We start from the raw sequence: 24,629 nt of genomic DNA, 5'->3' as shown, positions 1-24,629 counted from the left end.
CTGAGTCTGGAGTAGAAACATCCGGAGCCACCGTGTACAGGCGTGTGCAGGAAATGGGCTACAGGTGCCGCATTCCCCAGGTCAAGCCACTTTTGAACAAGAAACAGCGGCAGAAGCGCCTGACCTGGGCTACAGAGAAGCAGCACTGGACTGTTGCTCAGTGGTCCAAAGTACTTTTTTTGGATGAAAGCAACGTTTGCATGTCATTCAGAAATCAAGGTGCCAGAGTCTGGAGGAAGACTGGAGAGAGGGAAATGCCAAGATGCCTGAAGTCCAGTGTCAAGTACCCACAGTCAGTGATGGTCTGGGGTGTCAGTTGCTGGTGTTGGTCCACTGTGTTTTATCAAGGGCAGGGTCAATGCAGCTAGCTATCAGGAGATTTTGGAGCACTTCATGCTTCCATCTGCTGAAAAGCTTTATGGAGATGAAGATTTCATTTTTCAGCATGACATGGCACCTGCTCACAGTGCCAAAACCACTGGTAAATGGTTTACTGACCATGGTATTACTGTGCTCAATTGGCCTGCCAACTCTCCTGACCTGAACCCCATAGAGAATCTGTGGGATATTGTGAAGAGGAAGTTGAGAGACGCAAGACCCAACACTCTGGATGAGCTTAAGGCCGCTATCGAAGCCTCCTGGGCCTCCATAACACCTGAGCAGTGCCACAGGCTGATTGCCTCCATGCCACGCCGCATTGAAGCAGTAATTTCTGCAAAAGGATTCCCGACCAAGTATTGAGTGCATAACTGAACATAATTATTTGAAGGTTGACTTTTTTTGTTTTAAAAACACTTTTCTTTTATTGGTCGGGTGAAATATGCTAATTTTTTGAGATAGGAATTTTAGGTTTTCATGAGCTGTATGCCAAAATCATCATCAATATTAAAACAATAAAAGGCTTGAACTACTTCAGTTGTGTGTAATGAATCTAAAATATATGAAAGTCTAATGTTTATCAGTACATTACAGAAAATAATGAACTTCATCATAATGAACTTTAAAGGGAACCTAAACTGAGAAGGATATGGATTTTTCCTTTTAAAATAATACCAGTTGCCTGACTCTCCTGCTGATCCCGTGTTTCTAATACTTTTAGCCACAGCCCCTCAACAAGCATGCAGATCAGGTGCTCTGACTGAATTCAGACTGGAATAGCTGCATGCTTGTTTCAGGTCTGTGATTCAGCCACTACCGCAGCCAAAGAGATCAGCAGGACAGCCAGGCAACTGGTATTGTTTACAAGGAAACATCCATATCCCTCTCAGTTAAGGTTCCCTTTAAGCTAATTTTTTGAGAAGGACCTGTATACAGTATATATTTATATATATATATATATATATATATATATATATATATATATATATATATAATATATATATATAGCGCGCAACCACACAGGGGTTCCTCAAAATTTTCAAAATTTCGGAAGGGTTCCTCAGGACAAAAACGGTGGAGAAAGGCTGGGATATAGGCTATCTGTGTGTGTGTGTGTGTGTGTGTGTGTGTGCGTGCGTGCGTGCGTGCGTGCGTGTGTGCGTGCGTGCGTGCATGTATCACTGGGCTGTGTACTTTAACACACACACACATTGTTAGTAGTACTGCATACCCCCAATATGGAAAAAATAACAGGCAGAGGCAGGCCACCCGCAGGTATTTTCATGCGGCCCTCGACCAAAGTACAGTGTTCAGAAGGCACATACCCTCAACCCCCAAAATTCTGAGGACATGGTTGACTGTCTTAAACAGCGCACCACATCTTTTACAACTTCAACACAGAGCCTCCTTGACGCACCGTCCTACTCCTGCTCAGCTTCTGGTTTCCCACAAAAACTTAACAGTACCACTAGCAACACAGCTGCTCCACTTGATGTCTCAAAGGACTTATTCACACACAATGGGCCTGATTCACAAAGCGGTGCAAACTTTTCCGCGGACTTTTGCGCGCGCAAAAGTCCGCGGAAAAGTTTGCACCGCTTTGTGAATCAGGCCCAATGCATTTAGTGATACACTTGGGGTCATCCAGCCAACATGCCCTTCAAGGCCTGCTGTTGCCATCACCTGAATGTCGACATTCCAAAGCTCACCAGTGCGGCATTTGTTTTGTTTGTGTGCCTCTGATACCAGCAATGCCATCTGCAACCTCTACCAAAAGAAACTGAGTCGTGGGTAGCCCAACACCCTACTAGGGACAACTGCTTTGTGAAGGCACCTGATCGCAAAACACAAACACCAATGGTATGCACACATTAATAAAAGCAGCACACAAACATAATGTTAGAAATAATTTTTGATAAATTTGACTAACATGCTTTAAAGTGAACCTAAAGCCGATCAAAAAAAATGAGATTAACTCACCTGGGGCTTCCCTCAGCCCCCTGCAGCCGATCGGTGCCCTCGCAGCTCCGGTCCGATGCTTCTGGACCCGCCGGCGACGACTTCCGGTTTCGCCGTCACCGGCCGACAGGCATGGGAACGCGAGTGATTGTTCGCGTTCCCAGCCTGTATATCGCTCCCTATGCTGCTATTGCGGCCAGGAGGCTACAATAGCAGCATAGGGGGCGATATACAGGCTGGGAACGCGAACAATCACTCGCGTTCCCATGCCTGTCGGCCGGTGACGGCCAAACCGGAAGTGTTCGCCGGCGGGTGCAGAGGCATCGGAGCGGAGCTGCGAGGGGACCGATCGGCTGCAGGGGGCTGAGGGAAGCCCCAGGTGAGTTAATCTCATTTTTTTTGATCGGCTTTAGGTTCACTTTAAGAAAAACAAAAAAAAATAATAGGTAGTACAGTGAGCCAGTCTGCTTGTTACCATCAGAAAGTTCTATAATTAACTTTCCATCCCATCTAGGCCTCTGGTACACGTGAGATCATGACGCTACGCTGGTTCGTTTTTCTTGAGCATAACGCACTTACTTAATTTAATATTTTTTGTCAATGACATTGTCCCCACACAGCATCTCTGCCTGCAGGCCAATTGACAGCCTTCTCCGCCACCACCAACAGGGTCCACGACCCCAGGTGGGTGGCTGCGAGCAGCGACCGCTATCAAAAAGTATAATCATTTTTCTGGTGTGTGTACATGCCTTACTTTTCTGGCTGTACTGTGGCTGCAACAACAAAACAAAAGGCATGTACATGTGTCAATTCCCTCTCGTGATCCACCATATGGGCTGTTAAACCTCCATTGCCTGCACCCTCGCCAACGTGCGCACCAGCATGGCTATCACTACACAAACAGCTGTTTGCGACGGTGCATTAAACTGTGAGTTTGGTCTGTCAGTGTGAAGCCGTACACTACTTACACTACCTGATCAATGTATACACATGCAAGATGTTTTAAAGTACTTTATGCCTCCAGTTTAGGAATGCAATGTCATTTCTGCCCTGTGACAAATGCTCCGGACGCAGAACAGTACAGATTGGTGCTGATCCTACAATCAGGGCCGGCGCTACCATTAAGGCAAAGGAGGCAGCTGCCCCAGGGCCCCAGAGCTTGTAGGGGCCCCCCAGTGGCTACAAAAGGAAAAAAAAAATTCAAATCGGCCTTATAGTTTTTGAGAAAATCGATTTTAAAGTTTCAAAGGAAAAAAAAAATACACATTTAAAAACCTGCCGACTTTAATGGTTAATAGCAAATCCACCTTAAATGCTAGAAACCCTAAATTCACCGGATATGTTAAGGAGAATAAGAGGAAAAAACAATTTTTCAAAAAGACCTTATAGTTTTTGAGAAAATCGATTTTAAAGTTTCGAAGGAAAAAAGTATACTTTTAAATGCGGTAAATGTCACTTTTAGTAGCAAACCTAACGGTAGTGTAATTTTACATGCACCAAATGAAAGCGCAATAAATTTCCTGACGGGGTTTCCAGGGGGTCTATACGCAGCCGCAACGCTTTGGCCAGGGATCGCTATACAGCCGCAATATGGCTGTATGAAGATCCCTGGCATTTTTTCCTATTTTCCCAATTTTTTTAGAGTGTGGGAATTTTTTTTAAAAAAAAATTATGTGGGGTCCCCCCTCCTGAAACTTTTTAACCCCTTGTCCCCCATGCAGGCTGGGATAGCCAGAATGTGGAGCTCCGACCGATTGGGACTTCACACCCTGACTATACCAGCTGCAAAAAAGGTCCCCTAATGCCGATTTTTGTTCCGGGGTATATGTTGGGGGGGCCCCCCAGGTTTATTTTGCCCTGGGGCCCCATTGTTGCTTAAACCGGCCCTGCCTACAATGACAATCATGCGGGGGGAATCATTTTCAAAAGTACCAAAGCAGGTATGTCCTTCTGACACTCCATGATCTCTGTACACCCCAATCTTCTCTGGCAGCGCTACTAAGTAGCAGCGGGTACCTAGTGAAACTAATGGAAAGAGATGCCTTAAGGTACAGCTTCCATCCATCCATAATCTCCTGGTGTGGACCTGAAAGGCTACTAACAAGAAGCAGTGGGTACCTAGTGGAACTAGTGGAGAGAGATGCCATAAGGTACAGCTTCCATCCATCCATAATCTCCTGGTGTGGAACTGAAAGGCTACTAACAAGTAGCAGCGGGTACCTAGTGGAACTAGTAGAGAGAGATGCCATAAGGTACAGCTTCCATCCACCCATAATCTCCTGGTGTGGAAGCTGAAAGGCTACTAACAAATTGCAGTGGGTACTTAGTGGAACTAGTAGAGAGAGATGCCATAAGGTACAGCTTCCATCCACCCATAATCTCCTCGTGTGGAAGATAAAAGGTTACTAACAAGTAGCAGTGGGTACCTAGTGCAGCTAGTGGAGAGAGATGCCACAAGGTACAGCTTCTATCCATCCATAATCTCCTGGTGTGGAAGCTGAAAGACTACTAACTAAGTAGCAGTGGGTACCTAGTGGAACTAGTGGAGAGATGCCATAGTTACATAGTTACATAGTTATGTGGGTTGAAAAAAGACATACGTCCATCGAGTTCAACCAGAGAACAAAGTACAGTACCAGCCTGCTCCCTCACATATCCCTGTTGATCCAGAGGAAGGCGAAAAACCCTTACAAGGCATGGTCCAATTAGCCCCAACAGGGAATAAATTCCTTCCCGACTCCAGATGGCAATCAGATAAAATCCCTGGATCAACATCATTGTGCATTACCTAGTAATTGTAGCCATGGATGTCTTTCAACGCAAGGAAAGCATCTAAGCCCCCTTTAAATGCAGGTATCGAATTTGCCATAACTACTTCCTGTGGTAATACATTCCACATCTTAATCACTCTTACTGTAAAGAACCCTTTCCTAAATAAGGGCAACCTTTATTTCCACCATGAATATTTACCCAAACGGACTCCACATCTTCACAATCTTCCTCCATCTCATCGTTCAGGACAGCTGTAAAAGAATTCTTAACAAAGACAAGACAAGACAAATAACATTTATATTGCGCTTTTCTCCTGGCAGACTCAAAGCTCCAGAGCTGCAGCCACTAGGGAGCGCTCTATAGGCAGTAGCAGTGTTAGGGAGACTTGCCTAAGGTCTCCTACTGAATAGGTTCTGGCTTACTGAACAGGCAGAGCCGAGATTTGAACCCAGGTCTCCTGTGTCAGAGGCAGAGCCCTTAACCATTAAACCACCCAGCCACTGTTTAAACCATCCAGCCACCCCTTGAAACAAAGAGACAAACCCCTCCACCTTTTTTCCCTTTTCTATCCTTCCTAAACACATTGTATCCCTCTAAATTCACTATCCAGTCATGGCTTTCATCCATCCGTGTCTTGGTTATTCCCAAAATGTCATAGCCTTTGTCAATCAGTATGAACTCTAGTTCGTCCATTTTATTTGTAAGGCTCCGAGCATTGGTTACCATGCACTTTATGTTTTTACCACCACATTTTCCAATCCTGGTTACATGAAATGGGCTACTTGAAGTTTTACAAACCTCCTTACTCTTTACACTGTCCCCACCCCCTCTCCACCCCCCATAATGTTAGGCACCCACTGTCTTTTTACCTCATCTTGTCTACATATTGAGACTTTACCCTCTCACCTCCCCCCTATATCCTAGTAAAGTACAGGTTCCATCCATCCATAATCTCCTGGTGTGGACCTCAAAGGCTACTAAGTAGCAGTGGGTACCTAGTGGAACTAGGGGAGAGAGATGCCATAAGGTACAGCTTCCATCCATACAATCCTGATGTGAAAGGTGAAAGGCTAATAAATAGCAGTGGGTCAGAATGAATTTCTTGGCCCCACACAATAAAACCTGTCACTGAACGGGAACAGCACATGATTTACCTTGTAGTACCCTTGGACGGCCATCACTAACTAATGACAACCATTTGCGGCGGTACGTTAAACAGTGGGTTTGGTCTGTCAGTGTGAAGCAGTACACTACTTACCCTACCTTAACCATGTATACAAGATGTTTTCAAGCACGTTATGCCTCCAATTTAGGAATGCAGTGTGATTTCTGCCCTTTAGGGATTATAACCCTGCTCTGAGTCAAATCCATAATTTTCTCAGGGTCTTTTGCCATGTATCCCACTCCGCCATGCCCCCCTCCAGGTGTTAGACCCCTTGAAACATCTATATCATCACTTTTGTGGCCAGAAAACGTGTTTGTAGTTTTTAAAGTACGCCTGCCCATTGAAGTCTATTGTAGTTCGCCAAATTCGCCGGTTCGTGGACTTTTGCGGAAGTTCGCATCCGTGGTCCGCGGACCCAAAATCTGAGGTTCGAGCCATCTCTACTTGCCTCCAGTCTGCAGAACCTTGCATCCAGTCTGCAGAGACTTTCATCCAGTTGGCAGAACCTTTTATCCAGCCTTCAGAATCTTTCATCCAACCTGCAGAATCTTGCATCCAGCCTGCAGAACCTTTGCCGCAGTCTACAGAACCTTTGCTTCAGCCTGCAGAATCTTGCATCCTGCCTCCAGAACCTTTAATCCAGGTTGCTGTACATTTCATGCAGCCTGCAGACCCTTTCATCCAGCCTGCAGAACCTTACATCTATTGTGCAGAACCTTTGCCCCAGTCTGCAGAACCTTTGCTTCAGCCTGCAGAATCTTGCATCCAGTCTGCAGAACCTTGCATCCAGTTTGCAGAACCTTGCATCCAGTCTGCAGAACCTTGCATCTAGTCTGCAGAATCTTGCATCCAGTCTGCAGAGACTTTGTATCCGGCCTGGTACTAGCTAGCAGTGCTTTTCTAAGCGTTTGTGATTTAAAAAGTTTTGCTAATGTAATGCTATGGTTTTTATTTTATTTTTTAAATCACAGCCCTCAAGTGGCATCACACACATAGCAAGAGCTTTTAAAATCACTAGCGCTTTGAAAGCGCTGCTAGTGGGTTAGACATGAGATAGACATGTGTATGTACAGTGCCTAGCACACAAATAACTATGCTGTGTTCTTTTTTTCTTTCTCTGCCTGAAAGAGTTAAACATAAGTTATGTAAGTGGCAGTTCCTGTCCAAGTCAGGACTCGGTTAGACTACAGTGTGACCCTCACTGATAAGAAATTACAACTATGAAACACTTTCCTAGCAGAAAATGGCTTCTGAGAGCATAAAGAGATAAAACGGGTCAATAGTTCATAGATTTTAGCTCTGGCATACTTCAATGAATGTGTAATTTAGCAAAAACAATAAAACAGTAAAAACTAAAAAGTAGATTTAAATATAAAACAAGACTGTGGAATATCAGTCATTTTTAGGAGAAGGAGGATAGATACAATTGTTTTTTCATTCGTTTATTTTCACTTCGGGTGTCCTTTAAGGCTGGCCCACCACATCTTCCTGATTCCCTCCAGCCAGCAGCGGTGACCCTTGCAAAGCTAGCCCATTGCTGGCTACTATGCATGTGCGGCCCTTAGTCCTGACACGCTCCCACGGCAGGGAGCATTCTGCACATGCGCAGTACATGAAAATCACTACTGCCCATGCGCAGAATTTTCCCTGCAGTGGGAGCACAATCAGGATGCATGACGCTCGGGGCTGCGCATGAGCAGTAGCCGGCAACTGGCGGTGAAGGGCCAGCTTTGAGGGAGTCGCCACTGTTGGCTGGAGGGAATCAGGAGGACGTCGCAGGCACAGGAAGACTCCAGGGGTTGCAAGAAGCCCCAGGTAAGTTAAAACCTTGTTTTTTATTGTTTAATAATCCCTTTAATCTTATGTTTGGAGTTGGCTTTAAAGCACACCTGAAGTAGGAGGGATATGGAGGCTGACATGTTGATCATAGACCCTGAACAAGAATGGAGATCAGGTGCTTTGACTGAGGTCTAACTAGATTAGCTGTAAGCTCGTTTCAGGTGTGTGATTCAGGCACCACTGCAGAGATCAGCAGCACTGCCACGCAGCTTTTGTTTAAAAGGAAATAAATATGGCAGTCACCATATGTCTCTCACTTCAGGTACCCTTTAAATAAGATTCATATACTGGTTACATACAATATATATACAGTATATAATTATAATTCTACATTATTGCAGCATTTCTATGAAATGTATAATAATAAAGTGGGAAACACAATTGAAAATTAACCCTGCAATAGTTGCCCTCACAGTTACAGACAAGATTAAAGAAAACTGTTCTTTCTAATGTGTTCAGTTTCTTTTGCTGGCAATGCAAATGTAAAAGAGTAAAATGCCATCAGTTACAAAATGTTATGCTATGATCATTTTTATTTGTTTTTAATGAAAGGGACCTATGCAAATGAAGGTTTAAAAAGAAAGTATAGAGCAGCCTGCTATGTCATTCCAGTTTCTGAACATCAGCTATAATAACTGTGATCGCAGTCTCTGCACAGAGTGAGCAAATCCTCATGGTGTATTTCTAGAGTGCATCTATCTTCATAAAATCCACTGTGGGAAAAATCTGTGAACTGTGATACACATTCTTGCAGCAAATCAAATTTTATATGTGACCTGAGCCACCAAGTAACAACTGTAACAACAACAATAATATTTGTAAAGCACCTTTCTCCCATAGGACTCAAAGCACATAAATGTGTTTCAGTATGATTAGTTATTCGCTGCAAGTTGGAATGTGCTACAGAGGAAAACACTGTCTGTCCATAAATGCCAGACTAAACATGCCTGTAAAAATCTCTAGTTACCACTCCATTTGCAGTTATGGATGTGGGGTTATGTGCTGCTCCTCTGTGACCTTGAATGTCACCTACACCTGGCTACCCCCCCCCCCCCCCCCGTGGAGCCAGGTATAGGTGTCCGCAGCATAGGTTGGCCAGGTCTAGTTGCACTCAGTATAGGTAGCCAGCTATAGGTTCCCCCAGTATAGGTAGCCAGGCATAGGTGCCCCAGTATACTTGCCTCCAGTATAGGTTACAAGCACTAGCCGAAAAGACAAGCCCTATTGGTATATATAAAAGGTGGGGTACACCTCAATTGTAAGTCACCGAATGGTTACTCGACACCCCCCATGTATAGTGTAGGGTGTATAAGGTGAACTCCCCAAATAAGGGGAACTCTACCCAATGTATGTCCCTGTGGGGGTCTTTGCTGATCCCCCCCCCACTTAAATATAGTGGGGTGTAGCTATCCCACAGGAGGTACATAGCACATACTGTACTGGGGCAGGTTTATAGACAACATGCTGATATTGTGGGAGGGACCCATTTCGGTTTTTGAGGATTTTGAGAGTATCTTAAATGACAATCAAATAGGGATGAGATTCACTCACAAGATCTATCCCAAAACAATCAACTTTCTTGATCTCAAAATATCAATTAATGACAATGGTCTAATCGAAACGGAAATTTATCGTAAACCAACTTCGACTAATGCACTATTAAAATGGGAAAGTTCCCACCCCAGCTCGTTGCGGAGAACCATACCGGTGGGTCAGTTCCTACGTTCTAGGAAAAACTGCTCCACGGAAGGTGCATTTAAAAAGGAATGTGACTTCTTGAACAACCGTTTTAGACAACGTGGTTTCCCTGACCGGATGATTGATAATGCATACAGAAGAGCACAACACACACCGAGAGCAGAGACTTTAAGTGATAAGAAAAGACAACCGCAGTGTGTTGCACCTGACATCCCTAACCATGTACAACAAGTGAATACACCTAGGCTAATTGGCACGTTTCCTGAACACTCACATGCCATATTTGATATTATTAAACATTACTGGCCTATTCTGCAGAAAGACAAGGACCTCATTACATAGTTACATAGTTACATAGTTATTTTGGTTGAAAAAAGACATACGTCCATCGAGTTCAACCAGTATAAAGTACAACACTAGCCTGCTCCCTCACATATCCCTGTTGATCCAGAGGAAGGCGAAAAAACCCTTACAAGGCATGGTCCAATTAGCCCCTAAAGGGAAAAATTCCTTCCCGACTCCAGATGGCAATCAGATAAAATCCCTGGATCAACATCATTAGTAGCCATGGATGTCTTTCAACGCAAGGAAAGCATCTAAGCCCCCTTTAAATGCAGGTATAGAGTTTGCCATAACGACTTCCTGTGGCAATGCATTCCACATCTTAATCACTCTTACTGTAAAGAACCCTTTCCTAAATAAATGGCTAAAACGTTTTTCCTCCATGCGCAGATCATGTCCTCTAGTCCTTTGAGAAGGCCTAGGGACAAAAAGCTCATCCACCAAGCTATTATATTGCCCTCTGATGTATTTATACATGTTAATTAGATCCCCTCTAAGGCGTCTTTTCTCTAGACTAAATAAACCCAGTTTATCTAACCTTTCTTGATAAGTGAGACCTTCCATCCCACGTATCAATTTTGTTGCTCGTCTCTGCACCTGCTCTAAAACTGCAATATCTTTTTTGTAATGTGGTGCCCAGAACTGAAATCCATATTCCAGATGTGGCCTTACTAGAGAGTTAAATAGGTGCAATATTATGCTAGCATCTCGAGTTTTTATTTCCCTTTTAATGCATCCCAAAATTTTGTTAGCTTTAGCTGCAGCTGCTTGGCATTGAGTACGATTATTTCACTTGTTGTCAATGAGTACTCCTAAGTCCTTCTCCAAGTTTGATGTTCCCAACTGTATCCCATTTATTTTGTATGGTGCTAGACCATTGGTATGACCAAAATGCATGACTTTACATTTGTCAACATTGAATTTCATCTGCCATGTATGTGCCGATATAGCCATCCTATCCAGATCCTGTTGCAATATGACACTATCTTCCTGAGAGTTGATGATTCTGCACAATTTTGTATCATCTGCAAAAATAGCAACATTGCTCACTACTGCATCTACTAGGTCATTAATAAATAAATTGAAGAGCACTGGACCCAGAACAGACCCCTGTGGGACCCCACTGCTAACAGTCTCCCATTTTGAGTACCATCCATTGATCACAACTCTTTGTTTTCTGTCCATTAGCCAGTTCCCTATCCATGAACACAGACTCTCCCCCAGTCCTTGCATCCTCAACTTTTGCACCAGATTTTTGTGGGGAACAGTGTCGAAGGCCTTTGCAAAGTCCAAGTATATCACATCTACAGCATTCCCAATATCCATATTAGCATTCACTACCTCATAAAAGCTGAGCATGTTAGTCAAACAGGACCTGTCTTTAGTAAACCCATGTTGATGCTGAGAAATAAGATTATTTTCTACTATGAAGTCATGTATAGTATCTCTTAGTAACCCCTCAAATAGTTTGCATACAACTGATGTTAAGCTTACAGGTCTATAATTTCCTGGATCTGATTTTTTGCCCTTCTTAAATAATGGGAAAATGTGGGCTGTATGCCAATCCACTGGGACTCTGCCAGTTGCAAGAGAGTCACAAAAGATAAGATAAAGGGGTTTATCTATAACTGAACTTAATTCCCTTAGGACCCGAGGATGCATGCCATCTGGGCCAGGTACCTTGTCTATTTTTAATTTATTTAGTCTTGCCTTCACTTCTTCCTGCGTTAAGTATTTAATATTACAGTTAGAAGATTGAGACTCTTCCGCCTCTGTAGTTTGCAACAGTGCTGTTTCTTTTGTGAAGACAGAAGCAAAGAAAGCATTTAATAACTCTGCCTTACCTTGGTCATCCACCAGTGAGTTCCCCCCCTCATCCTTTAGGAATCCTATACAGTCAACCTTTCTTTTTTTAGAGTTAATGTACTTGTAAAACTTTTTTGGGTTAGATTTGATATCCTTAGCAATTTGTTTTTCAGCTTCAATCTTTGCCTGCCTAATTTCTTTTTTACAATTTTTATTGCACTCCTTATAATTGCTTAGTGCAGCCTCGGTCCCCTCCTGTTTTAAGACCTTATAGGCATTCTTTTTCCTCTTCATTTTATCTTTAACCTTTCTATTCATCCATAGAGGCCTTTTTTTATTCCTAGATATTTTGTTTCCATATGGGATATACATACTACAATATTGATTGAGTATAAGTTTAAAAGCTTGCCATTTCCCTTCAGTGTCTTCACCTTATAGTACATTATCCCAGTTCACCAAACTTAGTGCCTGCTTAATTTCATTGAACTTTGCTTTTCTAAAATTCATAGTTTTAGTGGTCCCGCTGCCCCGTGGCCTATCAGTCACCAGATCAAACGTTATCATGTTGTGATCACTATTTCCCAAATGTTCTTGAACCTGCACATTTGATACATTATCTCGTCTATTAGAAATGATCAGATCCAGTAACGCATTCCCCCTAGTTGGTTCTGTTACCATTTGAGTAAAGTAATTGTCCTGTAGTGCTGCCAGAAATCTGCTGCTTTTACCAGAATGGGTAGCCTCAATACTCCAGTCAATGTCTGGAAAGTTGAAGTCGCCCATAATTATGACCTCATTTTTACTTGCAGCTTTTTCAATCTGCTGTAGTAATCGCAGTTCTGCAGCTTCATTAATAAGAGGTGGTCTGTAGCATACCCCAATAAGCAATTGGCAACTTTTATTTCCACCATGAATATTTACCCAAACGGACTCCACATCTTCGCAATCTTCCTCCATCTCATCGTTGACGACAGCTGTAAGAGAATTCTTAACAAAGAGACAAACCCCTCCACCTTTTTTCCCTGTTCTATCCCTCCTAAACACATTGTATCCTTTTAAATTAGCTATCCAGTCATGGCTTTCATCCATCCATGTCTCGGTTATTCCCACAATGTCATAGCCTTTGTCATTCAGAATGAACTCTATTTCGTCTATTTTATTTGCAAGGCTCCGAGCATTGGTTACCATGCACTTTATATTTTTACCACCACATTTACCAATTTTGTTTACATGAAGTAAGAAGCCGGCACCATCTGTTTCTTCTGCTCTTTTATTGCATTAAAGCATAGGCATATTCCAGCAAAAGTAGTGCAACGTTTCAAGGCTACACGCCTCTTTATCAAGCTAAGCTGGGAATGACACTTGCATAACATTCATTTTTATTATTATTTATTTTGTGTTATTTTCTTAATTTCAGTTTATTTGTTATCTTTAGTTTTCTTTTGTTCACCTTTACCTTGCTCTACTTACTGCCCCTGTTCGTTTGGTGTTCTCTTTGAATATAAATGGCCGCTCAGGAATGCAACACTAATGTTTGTTTATATATGTAGATTAGCCATGTATCTCCCCATATAGTGGGTAGATAGTGCAATTACGCACATTGTATGCGACTCTGAAGCCGCATACGTAGGGGTGTGCTAGTGATTGGTCGGCGGCCCGGGCCTCCAATGTGTCATCTGGTGACGTCAGCCGGCGCTTTGCCGACGACGTCCCCGCAGTTTCTGTCTCTGCACGCTGCGGCAGCGCCGTCCGGCGCCGCCCATAGCGTGACGACATGCAGGGCTTCCATCAGGTCCGCTATATGCGGAGGAGGTGGCGCCCGTGCATTGGGAGGCGGACAAAGGAGGTTTCGAGCCGGTGACCAGGAGGGACACACCAGATGGGAGGTTCCCAGACTCAGCATCCTATCAGGTTAGCAGCATCAAAGTTCCCCATCAGGTCCGCAATACTAGGACCAATATGATTGGTACGAGTGTATTTGAATTCTATTGGCTGCTGCCATCCATGATTAGTATAAATACATGTATGTCTGTTATGCAAGTGTCATTCCCAGCTTAGCTTGATAAAGAGGCGTGTAGCCTTGAAACGTTGCACTACTTTTGCTGGAATATGCCTATGCTTTAATGCAATAAAAGAGCAGAAGAAACAGATGGTGCCGGCTTCTTACTTCTTGTGTTGCTGATTGATCCGAAGTGCTGTTGGATCGCTGGCCGGGCACGTCGATTTGAAAGCCTTTACAGAGTGTGCAGTCACACATTTGCAACCAATTTTGTTTACATGAAATTAGCTACTTGAATTTTTACCAACCTCCTTAATCTTTACACTGTCCCCACCCCCCTCTCCACCCCCCATAATGTTAGGTTCCCACTGACTTTTTACCTCATCTTGTCTACGTATTGAGACTTTATCCTCCCGCCTCCCCCCAGATCCTAGTTTAAAATCTCCTCCAACCGTCTCCTCTTCCGGCAATTACGTATAGAAGGTCGGCTAATCTCCGTGATATGCTTTTACAAAGTACTTTTTCCAACGTCCCTTAACCCACACAAACCTGGTGTCCTCCTAAACCTATGGGGTCATTCAGGTGCGGTAGATGCAAGGCGTGCAGATACATACCCACTGTCAAACACTTTACAGCTCCACACAGCAGTAGAACTTTTGAGATCAGATCCTTTATCAACTACGAGACACGGGGAATAGTATATGGAGCCAAGTGCCCCTGTAATCTCTGGTACGTGGGCAAGACCCCAAGACAAGTTAAGGAAAGGGTACTTGAACATGTGGGGAATATTAATCATAAGAGCAGTACCCCAATTGCAAGACACATGAATGAGTGTCACAGTAGCCACCGTTTTGACATCTCCTTCTGGGGGATTCAGTGCTGGAAAAGGGATAAAAGGGGCGGGAATTTTGACCGTAAACTGACACAAATTGAATCTGAATGGATATTTCATTTAGAGACCATTGCCCCTAAAGGTCTTAACGAAGATTTTAACTTGGCTTGTTTCCTTTAGTGTACAATATTTGCTATTGCATACCGTGTGATCTCACGTATTGACATAGCATGATTTATCATGACATATTTACCATCTGTATTCCAGTACCAGTTTGTCCGATTTACAGACACTTTCATCGTCCCCTATCTCCCTATGTATTGTTTCACTGGTGGGACAGTGCTATAGTTCCCCCCTCTGACCTCCTGTTGATGTATATTTATATATACCTATGTGTTGTATATGGGTTGATTGATCATATTGCCCTTTCAGTATTTTCATTATTATTTATTTATATATGGTAAGGGCTACTATGCCCACAGCATCAGTATTTGACACATATCTGTTCAAGTGCACCAGCCTGCTGTGTGTGGTTTAGACACTGTGCGCACCGCATGCACATCCAAGTTCCTTAGTGATTGCAGAGTGTGGCGTTGTATCACTATGACAACGCACACTCGAGCCGATCCCTCATGTAGGCAGTGAACACTCCCCCTCTGCAGCCAGCCATACACGGACGCGTCACCGCGTCACCTTGACAACCAGTTTCCCGGCGGAACTGACGTAACTATATGGCCGTGCTTGTCACTATGACAACGCCCGATGCCAAAACAACCTACATAGGCGGCAATGGGCGGAAGTGACGTACCTGCCTGCTCCGAGCCACTGTAACAGGTTTTGTGTGGCATCGCTGGGGGGGATCTAGACAGCAATGTGGGGGACCTTATGTGGTATGCTTGCCCGCATATAATGGGCACTTTCATGTATATACCACTTGACATCTGTATGGAAAACTAATATTGATCAGCGAGGAGGCAGGGGTTACTCTCCACCCACTGGGCGCGGCCCTTGCAGAGGTCAGAGCACCATAACCCCCCTTTGCCCCTCCTGCTGACTCTGAGGCTTGCTCAGGCAGCCAGTCCTCCTCAGTGGTCTACTCTGCTCCCTCCTTGGCTTCCGGTGCAAGCCTAAAACGCCACCACCACCAGACCCTGCTGAGTGACTCTTTTGTGGTCAGGGCTCAGCCTCCCAGCAGCCATCGCATATGCCAGCTGAACGGCTTGCTTACACGGGCCATGTCCTCTCAGCTCCTCCCATACTCATTTGTGCAGGAGGGGAGCCAGATGCGTGTGATCCTGCAGTGTACAGCGCCGGATTGGCCAATCCCCAGCCGGCACTACTTCGCACGCAAGGCCATCCCAGCACTGCACCGTTTTGTGAAGATCAGCATGGAGCGTGGGCTGGATCATGCGGTGGGTGCGCACGTCCATGTGACAATGGACTCATGGTCAAGTCAGTTTGGGACAGGTCGGTACCTGTCTTTCACCGCGCACTGGGTCAGTTTGGTGGAAGGGGGTGAGGAGGGAACAGCAGCATCATCACCCCAGTGGGTGGTGCCACCCCGCAGCAGGTTCAGGGGATGTGCAGCAGGTTTCAGCTCTTATCCGGTTCCATCTGCCGCCAAACACCCTCGCCTCAGCAGCAGCGTGGATGCCCACCACTGCCAAGCGCTGCTGCAGATGGTCACCGTGGGGAAGAACAAGCTTACGGTAGACAAACAAGTTTGCATATGTGTTTCAGCGCCAAAGAAACAAAAGTGGCTGCTGCTGAGAGAAGAACAATGTCCAGAGTTCACAAACAGGTAAATTATATACGCTCAGCGCAGAGTCCAAAAACAAAATACGAGTCTTCAACAAAGGATAAAAGCAGGTAAATCTCCAATTCAGCAATGATTCCTCTCACGAATGGATATCAGTAAACATCATAAAAAACAAACAAGGGAAGGAGACAGGCGGCACCTTCATACTGTCCTTTACTGCTGACCCATACACGCGTGCAACTTTCTCGGGGTTCCCATTGCATGGGCCCCGTATGTAAGTTTTGTTTTTATGCTATTTTTATGCTATTTTTAAGCTGTTTTTACTATGAAAACTGTATATTAAACGGTTTACACTTAGAGTTGCAGTTTGTTTGTTTTTTATGATGTTTACTGATATCCATTCGTGAGAGGAATCATTGCTGAATTGGTGGATCCTGGACAGACTGTTGCTTCCTGATGTCCTACCAAAGCGTTGACACAACCTTATAATGTGGGTTGTCACCAGCTGGTAAGCCTCTTTCCTTTTTTGGTTATCCATGATTGCAGAGCTGTGCCGTGAACCCAATATTTATTGTGGTGGAGATTTACCTGCTTTTATCCTTTGTTGAAGACTCGTCTTTTGTTTTTGGATTCTGCGCTGAGCATATATAATTAAGCTTACGGCAGACCACATCCTGGCCAAGCTCCAGGAGCAGGAGAGGAGTTGGCTGACCCCCAGAGGCCCCCAGAGGGCTCAGATTTGGAGAGGTGGTGGCCGACAATGGGGCAAACCTGGTTGCCGCTATCCAGTGGGGAAACCTCACCCACATCCCCTGTCTGGCCCACGTCCTGAACCTGGTGGTGCAGAAATTCCTGCACACCTACCGGGGGATGGACAGTCTTTTGGGAGCGGCAAGGAAAACGGTGGGTCATTTTCACCGCTCGGGTGGTGCCACAGTGTCCCTGAAGGCCGTGCAGCTGGAACTGCACCGGCTCATTATAGACGTTCCAACACGCTGGAATTCCACCCTGGCAATGTTGGAACTTCTGGTTGAACAGAGGCGGGCTGTCAACCTCTACCTGGCCAAAGCCACCATGGATGCCAACTTGTTGGGGACCAGTACCACCCACCTCCTGGACATCATCCTCAGTGCTGATTGGGGAAAAATGCAGCTGGTGTGCTTGGTGCTGGCACCCTTCCTGGAGGCTACCAACATGGTCAGCCAAGACCATGCATCGCTGTGTGAGTGAGTGACCATGATGTGCATGCTGGAAAAGGCTCTCAATGCTCTGGTGGAAGTGGGAGAGAGAGCCTTGATCCAGCAAGAGCAGCAGCAGCAACCTTCGCAGTCCACCTCTGTGCAGCAGGAGGAGGAGTTGGAGGACATGGAGGAGTTGGAGGAGTTGGAGGTCCCTGACCTTGAAGAGGAGGGGGCACAGCGGAGTGCAGCTGCAGTAGTGCGGGGGTGGAGAGAGCAAGATGAGGCTCCGGAATCAGCGGAGGAGGACAGCACTGTCAGCGGTGCAGAAGATGATGGGTCAGTAGAGATGGCAGCCCTCTTCCCCATGGCAGCACACATGCTGCAGTGCCTTCGCAAAGACCCAAGGGTGAAGCTGATGCGTGCTCAGGAGGACATCTGGATCACCCTGATGCTGGACCCATGGCTGAAGGGGAAGCTGGCTCAGTTCCTGCCTGTAGGAGGAGACCTTGTGCGCCGAATGAGGGACTTGCAGCGGATTCTCGTTCGGCGCTTGGAGGAAGCCTTCCCCCAGACTCCCACCCCCCTGCTGCCACAGTCCAGCCAGCACAGCAGCAGGTGCCTGCATCCAGCAGCAGCAGGCGCCCAACAAACCTGCTGTCTCTGACAAAGGCGCTCTATGCCACGCCAGTACCGCTGCCTACAGAGTAGGTGCCTGCAGCAACACCCGGCTCTCAAAGCCAGAACCAGCACCTGACCCGGACGGTAGCTGACTATATGAGGTCCTACAGCAGGCTTGACACTGACACCCTTGTGGACCCCTTGGAGTACTGGGTCAAGCACCTGGATATCTGGAGTGAGCTGGCGCAATACGCCCTGGAAGTGCTGTCCTGCCCGCCTTCCAGCATGATGTCAGAAAGGTGCTTCAGTGCGGCCGGTGGCGTGGTCACTGAGAAGCGCTCTTGTCTGTCCAGCCAGTCTGTGGACAGACTGACTTTTAAAAAAATGAACCAGGCTTGGGCGGTTGGTGAGTTCCTGGCCCCTGTTGTTGGCAAGAGGGGGAAATGAAGTGGCTGAGTGGAAATCACTATGCCTGCTTCAGCACCCTTTACCACCACAACCTCCTGACTCCAATTTGATTAAGCCAGGTTCTAATTTTTTTCACAGCCGTGGTACCAACACACTAAGTGCCATGGTCAACTATGTAAACACAATTGCTGTGTAATTTTTTTGGAGGTGTCTGTGCTGTCCGAGTTGTGGGGAGGCCCCAACTGCGGCAGTATGACCGCTTCCTGGAACCTCTCCTAATTTTTTAACTGTGCTGTGGTACCTACAAGTGCCATGGTCAACTATGTAAACACAATTGCTGTGTAATTTTTGTGGAGGTGTCTGTGCTGTCCGAGTTGTGGGGAGGCCCCAACTGCGGCAGTACGACCGCTTCCTAGAACCTCTCCTAATTTTTTAACTGTGCCGTGGTACCCACAAGTGTCATGGTCAACTATGTAAACACAATTGCTGTGTAATTTTTTTGGAGGTGTCTGTGCTGTCCGAGTTGTAGGGAGGCCCCAACTGCGGCAGTACGACCGCTTTCTGGAACCTCTCCTAATTTTTTAACTGTGCCGTGGTACCTACAAGTGCCATGGTCAACTATGTAAACACAATTGCTGTGTAATTTTTTGGGAGGTGTCTGTGCTGTCCGAGTTGTGGGAGGCCACAACTGCGGAAATGCGACCACTTCCTGGAACCTCTCCTAATTTTTTACTAAGCCATGGTACCTCAGTGTCATGGTGAACTATCTAAACACAATTGCTGTGTAATTTTTTTGGAGGTGTCTGTGCTGTCCGAGTTGTGGGGAGGCCCCAACTGCAGCAGTACGACCGCTTCCTGGAACCTAGTCCTGATGTTAATTGACAGCCATTTTTTTTGGGGGGGGGGGGGGGTTTAAGTCCCCACATCATCAATTAGTGTTTCCCTTTACAAAATAATGATGCTACATGCCTCATATACCCTAAAAAACGTTTTTAAAGCAATTTAAAGGCCACTTACGGTTTTCTATCCAGATATCCGAATCCGGCGGATACTGGGGTCGGATATCCGACCCGGATTCGGATTGGAACATTTTTGATCCGGATATCCGACCCGGATCGATAGAGTGGTATCCGGATCCGAATTGGTTCCAGATAGTGAAAAGTGGTATCCGAGCAGCACTGCTTCTGAACACTGTACTTTGGTCGAGGGCCGCATGAAATCACGCCAGCACGACCTTGAAAATACCTGTGGGGTGGCCTGCCTCTGCCTGTTATTTTTCCCATATTAGGGTTATGCAGTACTACTAACAATATTCAATAGTGTTAGACAGTGTGTGCAATCACAAAGAGGCACACAATCAGTGTCAAATACACTTGGGGTGGTTTCAGCAATAAAGAAAAGCCTAGCTAACTGCCCCTGTCTCTCTGTGGGCTGTAAGCAGTACCACCCACAAAGGGAGCTGTGGTATAGTACAAAAAGTAGAAAACTGATAGCCCAATATAGTGTAGTATGTATTGGAAAAGGGGGATGTAATGTGAAACGTAAGTATTATACTTACAAACCAGGGTTACCTCCAAGGCAACCACTGAAAATGCAGGTGGGGAGAACAAGCCTGTCCTCACTCAGGATTAAGATGTCACGCTCTGTGAATAGTAGGAAAGAAGAGGGTATAACACCCTTCCACCAGGGTGGAATTCTTGATACGCAGAGATGTACAGAGGTGCCAGTAGGATAAAAGTCACTAAAAAGTTTAAAACGTTCGGCATGCGGTGGTGGACCAACCAACCCAAAACAGACACAAGTACTGTCGATTTAAAGTAGTAAACAATTTATTCATATACTCCCAAGACAAGTTGCAACTTGTTTCGCAGGCAAAGTCCCGCTTCTTCAGGCAATAAATAACAGGAGTGATACACAGTACAGAGTCAAGAATTCGCTTGGCACCTCTGTAAGTTTACAGAGATGCCAAGCGATTTCTTGACTACGTGCTATGTATCACTCCTGTTATTTATTGCCTGAAGAAGCGGGACTTTGCCTGCAAAACGCATTGCAACTTGTCTTGGGAGTATATGAATACATTGTTTACTACTTTAAATCGACAGTACTTGTGTCTGTTTTGGGTTGGCTGGTCCACCACCTCATCCCGAACGTTTTAAACTTTTTAGTGACTTTTATCCTACTGCTACCTCTGTACATCTCATGGTATAGTACGTTCAATCACAGATATAGTGGAAAGGTATGCACTGGTATAATAGAGTGTGCTGTCACACAGGTACAGAGGAAAGGTATGCACTGGTATAACACAGTGTGCTGTCACACAGGTACAGAGGAAAGGTATGCACTGGTATAATAGAGTGTACTGTCACACAGGTGCAATGGGAAGCTATGCACTGGTATAATAGAGTGTGCTGCCAGTGGTGGGACTACAAATCCCAGCTGGCCTGGCTGGCAACTGTCTGTGGGCTCTATCTATGCAGTGTCATCCAGAAAGTCAACTATGCTTTATATTAAGTTAAATCACAAATGCAGTGAAAAGGTATGCAATGGTATGGTAATAATACAGTGTGCTGCCTGTGGTGGGACTACAAATCCAAGCTGGCCTGGCAACTGTCTGTGGGGTCAATATATGCAGTCACCCACAAAGACAGCTATGGACTTTAGTAACTTAAATCACAAATGCAGTGAACACATATGCAATAATATGGTAATACAGTGTGCTGCCAGTGTGGGACTACAAATCCAAGCTGGCCTGGCAACTGTCTGTGGGTTCTATCTATTCAGTGTCATCCACAAAGACAGCTATGCTTTAGCAAGTTAAATCACAAATGCAGTGAAAAGATATGCAATGGTAATACGGAGTGTGCTGGGCCTGGCTGACACAGAACAGTCAGCAACTAGGTCCAGCTGCGTCAGGGCTGTATCTATGTCTGTCTGTGGTCACAGACAAAAAAAATAGATCAGAAAAATATTAGCTCTCAAAAGAGCTTTTTGTGGGGTGCTTTCAGCAACAAGATTGAGAGAGGAGCAAGCTAACAACAGCCTAACTAACGCTTTTCCTATCTCCCAATGTCTCTCCCTTCCTCTCACTAACAAGATCAGCAGAGTGAGAACATGGCCGATGCTGCTGTGTTTTTATATGGGGTGGGGGTCCGTGGGTGAGTGCAGCCTGATTGGCTGCCATGTGTCTGCTGACTGTGATATAGAGGGTCAAAGTTTAGCCAAATGACGAGGTATATGAGGTGGGTTGAACGTGCTATGTGTCCGCTACCCTCCGCTGGTGCGGGCAGCTGATATCAACGCGAACTACCCCGCGGGTGAACCGTTTGCGTTCGGGCCATCTTGTAAAGCATAAGAGCTGGTTTGACGGACCTATGAATTGAACAGAGGGGGTCCATGAGGGACTAGTGGAGAGACACTTAAGCTTTTCAAGATATTCAGGGATGTAAGGGCACAGAGAGGGGCTTATTGAGGGTTGGAAGGGAGGGAGTGATACTACTGAAGATGTTGGTGGGTTGACCAGAAAGGGGCTTACTGAAGGTCAGGATGGGCAGTAGTGAAGCTACTGAGGATGGGGGTGCAAACGGTTTCAAACCGCCAACTGAAGGAGAACTTCACAAACACCAATGCAGGTTGTAAAATTCAAAAAGTTTATTAAAAAAAAGAAAAATACAACTTCTACTCCATATAACCAATGAGAATTACACACAACACAATCTAATATCACAGTCTTCTTAATATCTTCTGGTCTTCTTCCTATAGGACACTTCCGGAAGCTAGGAGGAAAACAACTGGTTAACAATAACACATAACCTTTCCACCCGGTAAGTATTTGCTGAGCGTATCCACCCTCCCTAATGAGAAATAGACCCTATTTGGGTTCCCAAAAACCCTGAGTACCAAAGTAATTTCGGTTTAATGCTTCACTGAGAAGGCAGATATAGAGCAATTTACACTCTACGTTTGCTGATCAGCAAAATCTTTCATAACTCAATAGTAGATAGAGTACTCTTGCTTTTTTGCTCTCAGTCTGATCAATTATTCTGGCTATTTTACTTATTCAATAGATCAGCCCGTTTCCTAGGAAAAACCTTAATAATAAATGTATCAATTAGATGGTTAAAGGTTAATAAAGTGGTTGGTTAATAAGTTAATGATAAATAATAAACAAATAAAATTGGTTAGTGAATTACTAAAATTCTTAGTAAATTAATAAGGTTACTAGAATTAAATAAAGAGAAAAAAAAAACGACTCACGTCACATTCTTATGAGCAAAACTACTCAATATGCTTGCAAAAAGAAACAGAAAAATAAAAATAAAAACAGTTTCTTTGTAAATCTCAAATTCTGTCGCTCCTGTATGTAATCTCTTCTGTTCTTTTGCAGGATCAGTCTTTCTTCGAAATCTTTCAATATTACTAGTAAATTGACATATTAATAATTTCTCCTTTCTTTTACAGGAATCCAGCCGGACGACTCTTCTCATAGGTAAGTATTTTCTTCCAATATAACTTCACACTGTATTGTGCATCACACACACAATAACTACAACAAAAATGGCTTCTTGCATATATTGCTTTGGTAAAGTCAGTAGGCTACAAAAGGATAAAATAGGCCTCTAGCGGACAGGGCAATAGCTCATTTCATTAAGTACATTCACTTTCCTCTCAATCCCACTATCTCATATTCTCATGCCTTGTATATGGGTAATATGCAGTTTTTGCCTACTATAACATAACTGTATCCCCACTTCGGCAACCTTTCTGGCACACTTATAATAATAAAAATGCAAGTGAGATTATATTCATCACAGGGGGAATGATCAATCTGAATTCTCAGTATTCTGACGCTATGCTTCAAAACTGGGGAACATTTCTAGAGCCAACTGTACTGTATCAAAATGTTCAAATATTTTCCTTGTGACATGCTAAATAATCAATACATTAATCATCTTTTATACGTGTTATCTTGAATGATCTCTTTTCCAGCACCTCTGTGTCAGGAATCACTGTGTATACATTTGTCTGGCTCTTTGCATCTGTCTGCAATCTCTCTCCGTGTTTCCCCACTCCTTGTCAGCTCTGATGGACTGATGGCTGTACGTGAGGGATTGAAGAATCATGGCCGCGCAATATTTTCTCTCACAATGTCGTCTGCTGCAGCTTCTGGCCTGCTTTCCTTAAGCTCAGCCTGCTGCGTCCTTCCTCATCCTCTGCCTGCTCCAAAACTGCACCACACCGTCCCCTCAGAGAGCTGTTATAACTCTAACGGCTCTCTCACGCGCGACTGGTTGCTAAGTAACCTTCCCTCCTCACACGCGTAATGAACGCGGCCGGCTCTACGCATGAGAGCCTTACCCGACGCGTCCTGGTTGTCTGGGCAACCGGGAGGAGTGCATGCGTCAATATGTATGCATGCACTCACTCCCTCTGCACCTGGGCTGCTGACCAGGCAATAATAAAAAAAAACAATGCTCTCTATTCTACCTGCTACAATTTCCCCCTTCTTTAAATATTGTAGTCCTCTACAATACTAAAATCATACATCAATACCAAAGGAATTCTTCTTGCCTATACCTGTCAGGTAATTTTCCTTGGTTAGTTCGAGTAGATTTTCTAAAGCATTCTAAATTTTCCACCCCCACCTCATCGATGTCTATGGAATTCTCCCCAGTCAAAGCAGCGTCCACCTCCTCTTGTTCAAAATTTGGGATTCCCTCAGGAGAATCATAAACAGTATCGGAACAGGAGGCGAAGCCACAGTCAACAGGCCCACCCTCTGGGGTGGAACACTCAGCACTCTTTGGGGGAATCCACTATGCTTCTAACATTTCCTCTGCTCGAGGTTCCTCAACTGTACATGAAGCAGTCTTATC

Source organism: Hyperolius riggenbachi, chromosome 8 (assembly GCF_040937935.1).
Source record: "Hyperolius riggenbachi isolate aHypRig1 chromosome 8, aHypRig1.pri, whole genome shotgun sequence".
In the NCBI taxonomy this organism is placed as follows: domain Eukaryota; kingdom Metazoa; phylum Chordata; class Amphibia; order Anura; family Hyperoliidae; genus Hyperolius; species Hyperolius riggenbachi.
This window is presented reverse-complemented; position numbering follows the sequence as displayed.